At 42.9% G+C, this 16,369-nt stretch overlaps 1 pseudogene; it reads right to left on the reverse strand.

Moving 5' to 3' along the window:
* The window catches only part of LOC110257957, a 92,707-nt pseudogene continuing 86,502 nt past the window's right edge, over window positions 10,165-16,369 (reverse strand).

The raw sequence follows: 16,369 nt of genomic DNA on the forward strand, positions 1-16,369 counted from the left end.
TGCTGACAGGAGACCCAGAAAAGTGATATTTTCTCATCCAAGTATAAGAAGGCAAGTGCTGGATGCAGAATCAGTCATGGAAAGGTGGAATTCCCCGTTGGGGGTTCCTCCCTGGCTGAGCAGGAGAGAACTTGTGCAGAGGTGCCTGGATCAGGGGCCCAAACCTGGGTGGGTTCCAGAGGTTAAGCCAGGAAGAGCTGCCCCTGCCTGCTGCTCTCTGGCTTTCAAACCCAGGAGTTTGGGGCACCACTGATCTGATTCCCATTCTCGTATCATGCCCGCTTGAGGTTTAGCACCATATGTGAAGTTTGCTGAGGGAGGAGTGGGCAAGGGCATTTGATATTTATGGCTCAGGAGGGCACCAGCCTTGACTGTGAGGAGGGGCTAGGCTTATAAAGGATCTGTGGCAGGAATCTGCGGTGGGAGTTCACGCCAGAATCTTTGATGGGAACAATGAAGAAAGAGGAGGGGAAGGTCAAGGGAGGAGTAGGAGGTCAAGTCCCATGACAGAGAGCAGTTCATCACTATAGAAGTTAACATATGCCTCCAGGTGTTTTCCTCAGTCCGTTGGTTCTTGCTGCACAAACTGAGCAACCAATTCTGGGATAGGTTGTCCATAGCAGATCTCCAAGTTGAACAGCCATATATGGGGGCAAAGGGGGTCTGTCTCCACGCTGCTGGGAACCTCACATTTTCATAGTCATATTAGCACAGCAACTATGATTCTTGTTGGTATGTCTATCAATATATGCTAAGTATTCATGAAGTAGAGATTTCACGTTTATGTGGGACCCCTACCATTAAGGAAATCCAACAAGTAGGAGATAAGTCATAACAAGAGAGTTTATAAGAAAAACGACTTATATGTGTGTAAGAGGAAACTTGCCATTCTTGAAAGAGCCAAAGGATATAATCCAAGATTACATGGAATCGTAGTCTTTTTTTATTCTTTTGTTAGAACAGGAAATAGGCGGAGGGGTTTTGGTGAGGAAATAAGTAGGGCATAGAGTCAGGAGCATTGAGGTTTTCCATAGGTTTTGTGACCAGGAAATGGCCAGGGGATGTGTGAGAAGGCTAGGCCTTCCTGGCATTATGGGGTTGCAGGTTTCCTAGGGGCTTGTGGCTGAGGTAACCAGTGTCAGGCTTAGCCTCAGGCTGTAAAATGTGCATATGAGGAAAGGGTGAGACTGTTCCAAGATAGGGTCATGGAGGGGTGGGTGGAGAGGGTGAGAATTTGCCAAGGTATGGTGTGGGGTGAACTAACAAAGCCAAAAGGTAGTCAGGGCCATCATTGTTCCAGAGAGTTGGTTCTTATTTGGAAAATATAAGGGTCTCAGCAGTTTGGGTGCATTGATCTGGTTTTCTGAATATTATTGTGTAGGAGTCCAGAAACATAGGAGTATCAACATAAAATAGGACCTAGATTTTATGAAATGGTCTTAATATGGGATAACAAGCTGCTCCTTTGCACAATGAGACCTCATTTTTGGTAAGAATTTCTGTGACTTCATGGCTGAAAGAAGTGTTACAAAAATGTTGTGAGTGGTTTCCCATTCCAGCTTTGGTAAATATTTAATATCTGTTAATATGTGTCTATATTTATCACATTTAAGGACGGAAAATTTTCACAACTAGAAAGAGTGTCCAGTTTGGCAGTACGTCTTAGTGTAATGCAGTTCTTAAGTCAGAATGCTTTGTATTAACAAATGGTCATGAATTTTCATTTCATTAAACATTTCGTGAAGACAGACACTCCACGAAATGTAGTTTCATGAAATTTGACAGTGATTTCTCCTGATTTTTTATTTGGAGAATTTTAGTGTCTATTTTCTTTACAGGACATCCCCTTAGATTTACACATGCAGATTTTGTGGGGGATTGGCTGATAAAATATTATGTATATGTGAAAAAAATAGGAGTTCATGTTAAGAATTTAAAATGTCTCATTAAACCGTGGCTGAGAATTTTGGGGTGCTAGAATGGCTGGATCATATATGAAAGAAGTCACCTTTGGGGCTATCAGGGGAAGACAGCCTAATTCAGGTGTCTCTGAGCTCCAAATTGCAAACTCTACCTTGAATCACAATCATAGGAGAGAGTGAAAAGTTTTATCTTGAAACGATGCCTACAATATGTTGTATGAACTTACCTGTATAACGAATGAGATTTAGTTTGGGCTTTGCATCTCTTTACTATTTAGCATTGATGCACAGTGCTTTCCTTTCTCTTAGTCATGAGAAGCTTTCCTAAATTGGATGGTAATATTGTCTTTAATCTTATATATGTGTGTACACATACACACATATAGATATTTCTCAAAGGAACTTATCACATCTGTAGTTGTATAATGATCATAACAATCTGATTTCACAGATTTCCATCCCAATGCCCAAACACATCCCACCACCCACCAACTGTCTCCTCCAGAGACCACAATTTTTTTCAATGTCTGTGAGTCAGCATCTGTTCTGCAGAGAAGTTCAGTCTGTCCTTTTCTCAGATTCCACAGATCAGTGAAAGCATTTGTTGTTGGTGTCTCATTGTATGGCTGACTTCACTTAGCATGATCGTTTCTAGGTCCATCCATGTTGCAAAAAAAAAATGCCAGTAGTTTGCTATTTGTAAAGGCTGAGTAATATTCCATTGTGTATACAAACCACATCTTCTTGATCCGATTCTCTGTTGATGGACATTTAGGTTGTTTCCATGTCTTGGCTATTGAAAATGGTGCTGCCGTGAACATTGGAGTGCATATGTCTTTGTGAGTCATGGCTTTTTTGGGTAGATGCCCAGGAGTGGGATTGCTGGATCCAATGGGAGTTCTGTGTTTACTTTTCTGAGCACTCTCCATACTGCTTCCCACAGTGGTTGCACCAATTGACAATCCCACCAACAGTGTACTAGGGTTCCTTTTTCTCCACACCCTCTCCAGCACTGATTGTTTGTAGATTTTGGATGATGGGCATTCTGGCTGGTGTATGGTGGTACCTCAAAGAGGTTTCGATTTGCATCTCTCTAATAATGAGTGATGTCGAACATCCTTTCATGTGTTTCTTGGCCATCTGTATGTCTTCTTTGGAGAACTGTCGGTTTAGATCTTCTTCCCGTTTTTCGATGGGGTTGTTTGTTTTGTGGGTGTGGAGCTGCAGAAGGTGTTTATAAATTTTGGGCATGAATGCCTTGTCAGTCCCTTCACTTCCAAAGATTTTCTCCCATTCTGTGGGTTGTCTTTTTTGTTTTGTTTAGGGTTTCCTTTGCTGTGCAGAAGCGTTGAAGTTTGATTAGGTCCCATTTGTACCTTTTTGTTTGTGTTGTCAATACTGTGAGAGGTGGATCCGAGAAGATGTTGCTACCGTTTATATCAGAGTGTTTGGCCTATGTTTTCCTCCAGGAGTCTGATAGTGTCTGGTCTTATATCTGCGTCTTTCATCCATGTGGAGTTCATTTTTGTGTATGGTGTTAGGGAGTGTTCTCTTTTCATCCTTTTCCATGTGGCTGTCCTGTTTTCCCAGCACCACTTACGGAACCAGCTGTCCTTTCTCCATTGTATATTCTTGCCTCCTTTGTCATAGATGAGTTGGCTGTAGGTGTGTGGGTTTACCTCTGGGCTTTCTCCCCTGTTCCAGTGATCTCTATTTCTGTCTTTGTGACAGTACCATGTGGTTTTGATGATTGTTGCTTTGTAGTAGAGTCTGAAGTCTGGGAGCCTGATTCCTCCAGCTCCATTTTTCTTTTTCAGGATGTCTTTGGCTAGTGTGGGTCTTTTGTGCTTCCAAAGAAACTTTAAAACATTTTGGTCGAGTTCTGTGAAAACACTCCTTGGTGATTTGATAGGGATTGCATTGAATCTGTAGATTGCCTTAGGTAGTATGGTGATTTTGATAATATTAACTCTTCCAATCCACGAGCATGGTATATCTTTCCATCTATTGGTGTCATCTTTGATTTCTTTCATCAGTGGCTTATAGTTTTCAGAGTACAGATCTTTTGTCTCTTTAGGTGGGTTTACTCCTAGGTATTTTTTTTTTTCTTTTGGATACAATGGTAAACGGGATTGCTTCCTTAATTTCTCTTTCTGCTCTTTCATTGTTAGTGTATAGAAATGCCATTGATTTCTGTGTATTGATTTTGTATCCTGCGACTTTGCCAATTTGGTGGATGAGCTCTAACAGTTTTCTGGTAGAGTCTTGAGGATTCTCTAGGTATAGTATCATGTCATATGCAAATAGGGATAGTTTCACTTCTTCCTTTCCAATTTGGATTCCTTTTATTTCTTTTACTTCTCTGATGGCTGTGGCTAGGCCTTCCAGAACAATGTTGAAGAGTAGTGGTGAGAGCGGACATCCTTGTCTTGTTCCTGATCTCCACGGGAATTCTTGCAGCTTTTCGCCATTGAGAATGATGTTTGCTGTGGGTTTGTCATATATGGTCTTTATCATGTTGAGGTAGGTTCCCGTTATGCCCACTCTCAGAAGTGTTTTTTTTTTTTTTTTTTACCAGAAATTGGTGTTGGATTTTGTCAAAGGCTTTATTTCCACATCTATTGGGAGGATCATATGGTTTTTCTTCTTCAGTTTGTGAATGTGGTGTATCACACTGATGGAATTGAGGATATTGAGGAGCCCTCGCATCCCTGGGATAAATCCCACTTGATCATGATGTCCAATCCTTTGAATGTATTGTTGGATGCGGTTTGCTAGTATGTTGTGGAGGATTTTTGCATTGATGTTCATCAGTGAAATTGGCGTGTAGTTGTCTTTTTTTGTGGTGTCTTTGTCTGGTTGTGGTATCAGGGTGATAGTGGCCTGATAGAATGAGTTTGGGAGTATCCCTTCTTCTGGAATTTTTGGAAATAGATTCAGAAGGAGAGGTGTTAGCTCTTCTCTAAATGTTTGATAGAATTCGTCTGTGAAGCCATCTGGCCCTGGACTTTGGTTGGTTGGAAGTTTTTAAATCACCATTTCAATTTCAGTTCTTGCGATTGGTCCATTTGTCTTTTCTACTTCATCTTGGTTTAGTCTTGGAAGATCGTTCCTTTCTAAGAATTTATCCATTTCTCCTAGGTTTTCCATTTTATTGGCATATAGTTGCATATAGTAGTCTCTTAGGATGCTTTGTATTTCTGCGATGTCCGTGTTACTTCTCCTTTTTCATTTCTAATTTGATTGATTTGAATCCTCTCTCTTTTTTGCTTGATAAGTCTGACTATGGGTTTATCAATTTTGTTGATCTTTTCAAAGAACCAGCTTTTCGTTTCATTCATATTTTCATTGGGTTTCTTTGTTTCCATTCATTGATTTCTGCTCTGCTCTTTATGATTGCCTTCCTTCTACGAACTCTAGCTCTTGTCTGTTCTTCTTGCTCTAGCTGATTCGGATGTGAAGCTGTATTGTTTATTTGAGCTTTTTCTTGTTTCTTGAGGAGGGCTTGTTTGGATATAAACTTTCCTCTTAGAACGGCTTTTGCTGCATCCCAAGGGTTTTGGAGTGTTGTATCTTGTTGTCATTTGCCGCCAGGTAATTTTTAATTTACTCTTCGATTGCTTCAGTGATCCATTGCTTGTTGAGTAGCATGTTGTTTCGCCTCCATGTGTTTTCGTTTTTTGCAGTTTTTTGCTTGTTGTTGATTTCCGGCCGTATAGCGTTGTTGTCGGAAAGGATGCTTGATGTGATTTCAATTTTCTTGAAGTTACCGAGGTTGGATTTGTAGCCCAGGATGTGATCCATCTTAGAGACTGTTCCATGTGCACTTGAGAAGAATGTGTATTCCATTGCTTTTGGATAAAATGTCCTATAAATATCTCTTAAGTCCATCTGGTTTAATGCATCATTCAGGACTTGTGTTTCCTTATTGTTTTTCTGTCTGGTTGATCTGTGCATTGCTGTAAGTGGGGTGTTCAAGTCCCCCACGATGATTGTGTTATTGTCAATTTGTCCTTTTAAGGTTGTTAGCGGTTGCGTTATATATAGTGGTGAACCTGCGTTGGATGCATAGATATTTAAAATTGTTGTATCATTTTCTTGGATTGATCCTTTGATCATTATGTAATTGGCCTTCTTTGTCCCTGAAAGTATTCTTCATTTTAAAGTCTGATATGAGTCTTGCTCCGCCAGCTTTCTGTTGATCCCTGTTTGCATGAAATAGTTTCTTCCATCCTCTCCCTTTCAATTTGTATGTGTCCCTATGGGTCTCTTGAAGACAGCATATATATGGGTCTTATTTTTGTATCCTTTCAGCCCGTCTACGTCTTTTGGCTGGGGGACTGAGTCCATTCACATTATGGACATTAATCACATATCAATAATCACATTATGGTGATTATTGATATGTATGTTCTTATTGCCTTTTTATTAATTACTTTGGATTTGTTTTTGCTGCTCTTTTTTCTTCCCGTCTTCTCTTGTTCTTTTCCGCCTATAGAATTTCCTCTAGTGTTTGTTGTAAGGCTGGTTTCGTGTCACTGAATTCTCTCAGCTTTGGCTTATCTGTGAAGGTTTTGCCTTCTCCTTCAAATCTGAGCGAGAGCCTTGATGGGTAGAGGAATCTTGGTTGGAGGTTTCTTCCTTTCATCATGTTAAGTCTATCGTGCCACTCCCTTCTGGGCCTGCAGAATTTCTGTTGAAAACTCTGCCGATACCCTTGTTGGGTTTCCCTGTATGTTATTTGTTTCTTTTCCCTAGCTGCTGTCAAGATTTTCTCTTTGTCTTTAATTTGGGTCAGTTTGATTGATATGTGTCTTGGGGTGTGCCTCCTTGTGTTTATTTTATATAGTACTCGTTGTGCTTCCTGGATTTGAGTGAGCGATTCCTTCCCCATGTTAGCGGAGGTTTTGGTCATTATCTCTCTTGGAATATTTTTTTCTGTCGCCTTCTCTCTCTCTTCTCCTCTGGCACCCCTCTAATAGGGATGTTGGTGCCTCTAATGTTGTCCCAGAGTTCTCTGAGACTCTCTTCGTTTGTTTTCAATCTTTTTTCTCTTTTCTGTTCTACATCCGTAATTTCCAATGATCTGTCCTCCACCTCTCTTATTCATACTTCGGCCTCCAGGATTCTGCTGTTAGCGGCTTCGAGTGAATTTTTTTATTTCAGGCATTGTATTTTGCATCTCTTCTTGTTTAAGATTTATATCTTGCATCTCTTTGGACAGTGGTTCCTGTAAGTAATCCATCTTGACCTCCAGTTTATTTCCAATGTCTTGCATTATCTTCCGCATCAACACTCTATAAAGTCTTTTTCCTGGAGGTTGAGATTCTCCTCATGGCCTAGCTGATTTTCTGGGGTTTTCCCTTTCTCCCTCATCTGAGTTACAGTTCTCTGTCTTTTCATGTTTATAGGTTTTTGGTGTGGTGACCTTCTTACAGATAACAGAGTTGTAGCCTCTCTTACTTCTATGTCTGCCCCCCTGTGGCTGGAGTCAGTTTGGGTGCTTGCTGTAGGCTTTCTGATGGAAGGGGCTGATGCCTGCCCCCTGGTAGGTGGAGCCGATTCTAACCCCTCCGGTGGGTGGGGCTTAGTCTCTGGATGGGATTAGAGGCAGCTGTGTGCCTGAGGGGTCTTTAGGTAGGCTGTTTACTGAGGGGCAGGGCTGTGATCCCACCTGGGTTGTTGTTTGTCCTGGGGCCTCTCAGCAGCTGACTGACTGGTGGGGCCTGGCATTTTCCCCAAATGGCCACCTCCAGAGAAACGTGTGGCTGCTGAATATTCCCAAGAGCTTTGCTTTCAATGTCCTTCCCTCACAATAAGCCACGTTCACCCCTGATTTCCCAGGATGTCCTCCAAGGACTGTGGTCAATGTTGACCCAGACTCCCATGGAGACTCTGCTTTGCCCTGGGACCCAGTGCATGTGGAAGTTTGTGTGTGCCTTTGAAGAATGGGGTCTCTGTTTCCCGCAGTTCTGTGGAGCTCCTGCACACAAGCCCCACTGGCCTTCAATGCCAGATACTCCAGGGGCTCTTTCTCCCCGTGCCAGATCCCCACATGGCAGAGTTTGATGTGGGGCTCAGAACTCTCTCTCCTGTAGGTGAGTCTCTGTGGGCCGGTTAGTTTCCAGTCTGTGGAGCTTCCACCCCCCCCCCCGGGAGGTATGGGGTTGTTTATATCATGAAATTGCCCCTCCTACCTCTTGATGTGGCCTCCTCTTTTTCTTCTGGAGTAGGACGTCTTTTTTAAGGTTTCCAGCCCATTTGGGTGAAGAATGCTCAGTCTTTAGTTGTGAACTTTGTTGTTTTTAGGAGATAAGTTGAACACCAGTCCTTCTATTCCGCCATCTTCCATATAGGTTCTGTCTTTAGTTATATTTATCCAGATGTGTACAGTTTAACTTGCAGAGAGACTATGGATGGGAAGGGGATTCTACAAATGAAGAGGTAACTTAGCAAGGTGAAAAGAGGAGGCCAGGAGAGTGATGACACAGTGACAGGTGTAAAGATCCTTGTTTCGGTACCAGGCTCGGGAAGTTTCAGAGTGAGGTAAAATCACTTTTCCTGTACTCTAAACCCATGGAGCAGCCAATAAAGAAGTAAACAAAGAGTTTGGTTAGGTCCCTTTGGGTTAATTCTGCTCTTATTTCTGTTGCCTTGGGAGAATGAGCTGAGAAAATATTCATGAGGTTGATGTCAGAGAGTGTTTTGCCTATATTCTCTTCTAGGAGTTTGATGGTGTCCTGTCTTCTATTTCAGTCTGTCAGCCACTTGGAGTTTGTTTTGGTGCATGGTGTGAGGGTGTGTTCTCATTTCACTGATTTGCATGCAGCTGTCCAGCTTTGCCAGCAATGCTTGCTGAATAGACTTTCTTTTTCCCATTTGATGTTCTTGTCACCCTTGTCAAAGTTGAATTGCCCATAGGTGTCAGGGTTTATTTCCGGGTTCTCTATTCTGTTCCATGGGTCTGTCTGTCTGTTTTGATACTAATACCACACTATTTTGATGACTGTGGCTTTGCAATATTGCTTGATGTCTGTGAAAATATTGCCCCCCCATAGGTAACATTCTGCTTTTCCCTTACTGCCTTTAGGATCCTCTCTTTATTACTAACTTTTGCCATTTTTCCTAAATTGTGTCTTGGTGTGGGCCTATTTGGGTTCAACTATTTTGCAGCCCTGTCTGCTTCCTGTATCTTGAATTCAGTATCCTTTAGGTTTGGGAATTTTCCAGCGATAATTTCTTCAAATATATATTCCATCCCCTTATCTTTTTCTACTCCCTGTGGAATTCCTATGATGTGTAGATTGGCCCACTTTATATTTTCCCATAAGTCTCTTGTATTGGCTTTCCTCTTTTTTGATTTTTTTTCTGTCCACTGACCTGATTGTGGGATTTCCATTATTCTATCTCCCACATCACTAATTTGTTCTTCTGCATTGTTCATCCTGGTTTTCACTGCCCTTAGTTCAGTCTGTATCTCTGCCAACGAAGTTTGTAGTTTTCTTGACTCCTCCTTATATTTTCTAGTTCCATTCTGAGGACATCTGCATTACTGGTTCATATCTTGTCTTCATTCCTTCAGTATTTTCACTATTTCTCTTTTGAAATACAAGTTTGTCAGACTGCAGAGGTTTATTTCCTTGTTGATTGCTTTAGGTGAGTTCTCCTGTTGGTTTAACTGCAGGTCGTTTCTCAGCTTTTTCATCTTGCTTTTTGTTTTCATTTTCTAGGTACAGTTTGACTCCCCTTGGCTGGACAGGGTTTGCTTTGGCACTGCTTTGGAATGCTTTCCAAGGGCTGGCATGGTTGGTGTTTGAAGCCACATGGCTTTTCCTCAGGTTGGGCAGAGCTGACAGGGTCTCTCTGAAGCAAAGGAGGACTTCCTGATGGCAGACCTGACTTGGAGCTCTGCACCACAATGGAAGCAGTTTTCACATGGCTGGGTAGGTCCCTCTGATGTTTTTGGGCTGTGGGCTCTTCCAGGCAGCTGGTGGTGCTGAGCGGCTGTTCCAAAATGGTACGGCACCCATGAGGGTGGGAGCAGTTTGCTGGGCTGCTAAGAACCCAAGGGGCTCTTACCCAGGTCCACTGAATTGGCAGGACCACCTCAGAATAGAGGCAGATTTTGCACATCCAAGACGAGCTTGGTCTAGATTTTGTGGGCTATAGGGGCTCTTGCAGGTGGCTGGCAGTGTTCGGTAGCAGTTCCACAGGAGTGCAGAACCCCCAAGGGTGAGATCAGCTAGCTGGGCTGCTGAGAAACCAAGGGGCTCTTCCCCAGGTCAGCTGAATTAGCAGGACCTCCTCGGAATGGAGGAAGATTTTGCATGGCTGGGCTGAGCTTTTCTAGCTTTTCTGGGCTGTGGGGGCTCTTGCAGGGGGCTGCCAGTGTGGGCCAGTTCTTCCTCAGGAGTGCAGCACCCCCTGAATGTGGGTGTGGCTAGCTGGGCCACTGAAGAACCAAGGGGCACTTCCCCAGGGCAGCTGAATTGGGAGGACCATCTCAGAATGGAGGCAGATTGTGCACAGCCAGGCCAAGGTTGTTCTAGCTTTCTGGACGGTGGGGGCTCTTGCAGGGGCCTGAGAGTACTGGGAAGCTGTAGCACAGGAGTGCAGAACCCCCCAAGGGTGGGAACGGCTAGCCAGGATGCTGAGAACCCAATGGGCTCTTCCCCAGGGCAGCTGGGATTGGCAGGACCACCTTAGAATGGAGGCAGATTTTGCATGGCTGGGCCAACTTGTCCTAGCTTTTCTGGGCTGAGGTCCTTTTCCAGAGGGCTGGCAGTCCGGGGAGCTGCTCCTCAGGAGTGTAGTACCTCCAGAGGTCAGGCAGGCCAGGGCAGGGTCAGCTTCCCACAAATGCTGAGGACATCCCTCCAGGATGGCAGGCAGTCTCAGGTCTGGCACTCTAGCATGGCATAGGGGGAGAGGGGATGCAGTGGGAAGCACAGATTTCTGATAGCTGGCAGGCAAGTGACCTCGCTGTGGTGTGGGGTGTATTCTATGTCAGCCCACACCTCCTCCTCTACCCTTCCCAAAACTGGTGCCTTGTCTCTCCTGCAGATCCAGCTCTTCTCCCAGGTTCCCTTTGATGTGGCTTTCCACTCTCCAGCCCTTAACATATTGCTCCCTCCACCCGCAATGCTCCACTTTCTAGACTCCCAGGCAGTCTCTGACCCGCCGATATGACAGACCACTTCCTGGACCCCCAGGTTCGTCTCTTCCCTGCCAACCTGACCAATTGGTTCCTAATTCCTCAAACAGTTTCTGCTTCCAAACCAACAGACTGCTTCCTAGTCCCCCGGGGTGGTCTCTGCCCTACCCACCCTACTGAATGATTCCCAGTCCCCAAAGCAATATGGCTGCACCACCCATCCCAGCCTGTTCCCAGGGAATAACCTCTGGAGCCGAGGTCTTATTGCCCAGCCCCCACCCCAGCATCCCCATGTTTGGTGACTCTGCCAGTAGTTTGGATGATCTGTTCAGTTTTCACACTGATCTTCAGATCTCAGACTTATTGCTGCACTCGTCTCTGCATTTGGAGATCCCTCTGATTTGGTTGATCTTTCTATGGATTAGGTGAGGAAAGGACATTTATTAATCACAACTTTGGGGGTTTAATTACATCATCTGAAAATTTTTACTGTATCTACTTATTTACATTATATTTAGGTTATATATGCTTTATTTTTATCTCTTTTGTTCTCTACGGGATACCTTCCATATATGTTTTTATCTCTTCCTTTTGAGATATTCATTGTTTCTACTTTCTCACATTATAATTGATTCATTTAGATGTTATCTCTATGACCCACCAATTGTGAAGCTGTCTTCCATTCATAGTTCTTGCAGATCAGATCGGTTTGTAGTATATCCCCCCCCCTTTTTTTGGTTGGTTTATTTGCTTTTGCATGCTAATCAATCTGATAACCTGCACCATTGTAGAATTCCCAGAAATCACCTCAGAGGACACCAGAGAAGGATGTAAAACAGCTTTGTTAACACATTCTTGTCCACAGGGAATTACATCCTAATCCTGGCTCATTGCCATTTAAAAACCTTGTTTTCCAGTTTATTCTATTTTTCTCCATAGTTCCTCCTTTTTTTTGGGGGGAGGGCTCTATGATTTTCATTTGTTTTATGCTTGTGTAGTTTCCTGTTAGATTTTTGAATATAATACTTAGGCATGATTGGCATTTACCCTGTTTTTCAAGTATGTTAAGCATTTCCTACATATGATGACTTTAGTCAGATAGTCATATAATATTTTTTAAAAATAGCATCTAGAGTTTCTTACTTTCCTTCCTCACATTCTATGATTTTATTTTTTTATTAATCATCATGTTTGTCATTTTGCTGTTCTTGGGTGATTTGTCGGTTTAAAATAGGACTTTTTTCCTTTTAAAACTGTATATCCACTCATTTAAGCGATTGCTATCCAATTGTGACTTCCTCCAGCGTATTTCTTCTCCCTTCTTTTTTATTTAGAGAAGAACTTTCAGTATTGCCTTTAGAATGGTTTACTACTGCGTACTAATTTCTCTTTTGTTTGTGGAAGGAATTCTTCATTTCTCCTTCCCTTTTAAAGGATATTCTTGCTGGGTAGATTATTCTAGGCTGCAGAATTTTCCTTTTTAGAACTTTGAGTGTAAATTGCCACTCTCTTCTGACCTGTGGTGTTTCTAAGGAGAGATCAGATGAGAGCCTTTGTGGTTTCCTATAATGAAATCTTCCTTATTGTCATTTTCTCTTGCTGCCTTTAGTACCCTTTCTCTATTTTTACATTTTTCCCATTTTCAACATAGTTTGTCTTAGTGTGGACTTGTCTGGTTTCAACATGTTTGGGATCCTCTGTGCTTCCTGCATCTTGGTATGTGTTTGCTTTTAATTTGGAAAGATTTTAGCCATTATTTCTTCAAATATATTTCAAGTCCGCTTCTCTTGGTCTTGTTCTTCTGGAATCTGTGGTAGACATAGATTGGTCTGCTTGGTATTATGCCACAGATCTATTGCTTTTATTTTATGCTTTATGGCTTTATGCTTGGTCTCCTGACTTAGTGACTTCTATTGTTCTATTGTCCAAGACCCTATTTTGTTTCTCTGCATTATTCATTTGGCTCTTTTTGTTTTTCACTCACTTTGCAACTCTGACGTTGAATTTTCTAATGATTCTTTTATTCTCCATATATTTTCTAGTTGGTTTCTAAAATAATCTGCGTTACCCTATAGATCCACTCTCAGTTCCTTCCTATTCACCATTAATTCCCTCAATATTTTCACTACCTCCCTTTTGAACTCAGTGACTCTTAGACTGCAGACTTCTGTTTTATTCTCCAAGTGAATTATCCTGTTCTTTTAACTGGGAACTGTTCCTGAGCGTCTTCACTTTGCTTACATTTTCCTTTTTCTGTGAGTTTAGGGAAATCAAACTCTTGTCTAGGAGGGCTCTGCCTATGCAAGAGCTTCCCTTGATAATTTGTTAGGTGTTGCTATCTATTTTGCACAAGAGTGTTTAGACATTTGGTGACTCTTCAGTGTGAGCAGGCTGTTATCCCCAGTGTGCAGAGGATGTTTCCAGGGAGAAGGAGGCAATGAGGAGGGATAGTGGTCAGCGCCTGGTTGCTAGGCTCTTGACAATAGCAAGCACCTGCAGCAGGATGGCATCAACAACTTCCAGTTGCAGGGCCCTGGGAAGTGGTTTTGAGTCTCAGGCAGATTTAGGCGGTGCCCAGAGCATTTGGCATTTACAGTGTCAGGGTGTGTGAGTTCCCATTAGAGTGATGGCAAAAATGGTTGCTTTCTAATCACAGTACCCTCTATGAGGCACCCTCTGTGGTGATTGTGGCTGCACGTGGTGGCTGTTCATGAGGCCCAAGTGGAGTCAGGTCACACCTACATGTGATCAGAGGTAATCGTGGTGGTTGACCATGGCAGCTTTAGTTCATGCAAGCAGCAACCCATATGGCTTAGCCCAGGTAAGAGGTGCCACACAGGCTGCTCCTAGTTGCAAGAACCTGGGCAGTGACACTGATTGAGCATGTGTGAGCACTGACTGGAGCATTTAGCAGTGGCAGCAGCAGGGCATGCTTGTTCCCAGGGGAGTGAGAGCAACGAAGTGTGGTGCCCGGTTGCAGTTCGCCCTTTTTGCCAACCTCTGAGGTGACTGTAGCCACAGGTGGAGCCTGCTCAGTGATGCTAAGAAGCAACCAGCCATGCCTCTATGGCTTCTGAAATGATGACTGTTGTTTGTCACTATCACCTATAGCTCATATAAGAGCCACCACATTGTGCTTAGCTCCCACACCACCCTTTCGCCAACTCAAGAAACATCTTGTGTCCCCTAACCCGTGTAAGTGTTCTCTTGCCAACCATAGCCTGCCCCAGAGTTACCCAACCCTCTGGGATTCCATATGTGTGCTAGGAAAGCATTTTCTATGGTGATTCACCCCTCCTCCTTTTGCCATCCCAAACAGAGGGGCCTTGATTCTTCTTAGGGTCCAGACTTCCTCCCAGGCTCCTTCAGCTGTGGTGTTTGACTCACCTGCCCATGGTGCACTGCTCTCTGACACCTCCAGGTGTCTCCACACAACCAACCTTGTCCTCTCTCTGGAACTGACCTTCAGAAGCTGAGTCTCAGAACACACACACCCCACCTGACCATCTCAAGCTGTGGTGTTTGGGGTGGTGGTGCAGATGATCTGTGTGGATCTCACTCTGTTTGCCCTCCTCAGTACAGCTGTGGTGCTTTCTCTGGTACCATGAGGTCCCTATATTTTGGTTGATTTCCCAGTTGGTTAGGTGACTTGCAGGTGTGGGTTCCTTTTCTGATTCTCAACTCCCTCTCAGGAATCCTTTTTCTGTCCTCATTCCCTTTCTCTATTTTTTTTTCTAAATTTGTTCTAACCCAATTTTCAAGGGGTTCTTGCCTTTGTGGAGGTTTAATGTCTTCTGTCAGGGTTCACTAGATGATCTGTGTGAATGGTTCTACATGTAGATGTGTTTATATTTAGTGGTTGTGGGAGAATGTGAGTGCAACATCTGACTCTTGTACCATCTTCATCCTCCTCCCTCAACACACAATGTACCAGAACAGAATTAGGAAGAAATAACCATATTTGAACATAACCAAAAATTATTTAGGACATGGAATCCGTATCCAACACTCTCTGAAGAAAGAGAAGCACTTTGATGAATCCAACAAAGTATTTAATGGAGAATAACTAGCAGTCCTTCTCCAACACTTCCACATAACTAAAAATGAGGAAACACTCTCCGTCTCATGTTGTAAAAGCAGCATTGCTTTCATACCAAAACCGAAAAAGAATAGAAGAAGAACTAAAACCTACAGGCCAATATCCTAGTAAACATAGATTCAAAAATTGTCAACAATTCTAGCCAAGGAAATTCAATAGGACATTAAAGAATCACCATGATAAACTAGAATAACTCCCTGGGATCGACAAAACAGTGGAATATTGTGAACCTAAAATTTCAATAACCTAGATAAATATAACCCAGAAAATTTTCACAGGATTCTTAAAATGTTCTGCTGTGGCCAGCACTGCATGGCAATGGGGAAACCTGGAAGAGGGTTGCCTCTTCAAAACACACAATACTACTTTACATTTAGAAAGTGGGAGATGAGGTGACACTCTGTTCCACAGAACCAGTGGGGCCTAGGATTTAGCCCATAGGACTTTTATTAAGGAAGGCAAAGAGATTAGTTTTAGCGGGATAAAGGTAGATTACAAGATTATTGGTCAGGAGTGGCCATAGGCAAAGATACGATTTTCTTCTTAGTGCAGTTGTTTACAGAATAACATGAATATCCTGTCGTTGAAGGAGACCCTCTACTTTAAACCTCTGCATCCCACAGATATCTGCCTTCTGCACAGTTCAGCTGTTCAGTGGTCTCCAACACATTTTGATCAAAGCTCTAATTGTTTAGAGAAGAAACATCTCAGGCAAAATGAACATCATGTATTTTACTTTCTCTGTGTATATGCTGTTGGATTAGGATGGCCAAAATTGTATGGACAATTTATGCCTCTATGTTCATCAAAGATATTGGCCTATAGTTTTCTTTTTCAGTGGAATCTTTTTCTGGTTTTGGTATTTAGGGTGATGGTGGAATCAGAGAATGTCCACACGATCATCTCAATAGATGGAGAGAAAGCATTTGACAAAGTCCAACGTCCATTTGTGATCAAAATGGGTATAGAGGGAACATACCTTACCAAAGTGTGTATAGAGGGAACATACCTTAACATAATTAAACACACAGTGAGGTAATACTCAGTAGAGGAAAGCTAAAAGACTTTCCACTAAAATCTGGAAGAAGACAGGGATGCCCATTCTCACCACTGTTATTCAACATAGTGCTGGAAGTCCTAGCCACAGCAACCAGATAAACAAAAGAAATAAAAGGCATCCAAATAGGAAGAGAA

The sequence above is a fragment of the Sus scrofa genome, chromosome Y, assembly GCF_000003025.6.
Source record: "Sus scrofa isolate TJ Tabasco breed Duroc chromosome Y, Sscrofa11.1, whole genome shotgun sequence".
Taxonomy (NCBI): Eukaryota; Metazoa; Chordata; class Mammalia; order Artiodactyla; family Suidae; genus Sus; species Sus scrofa.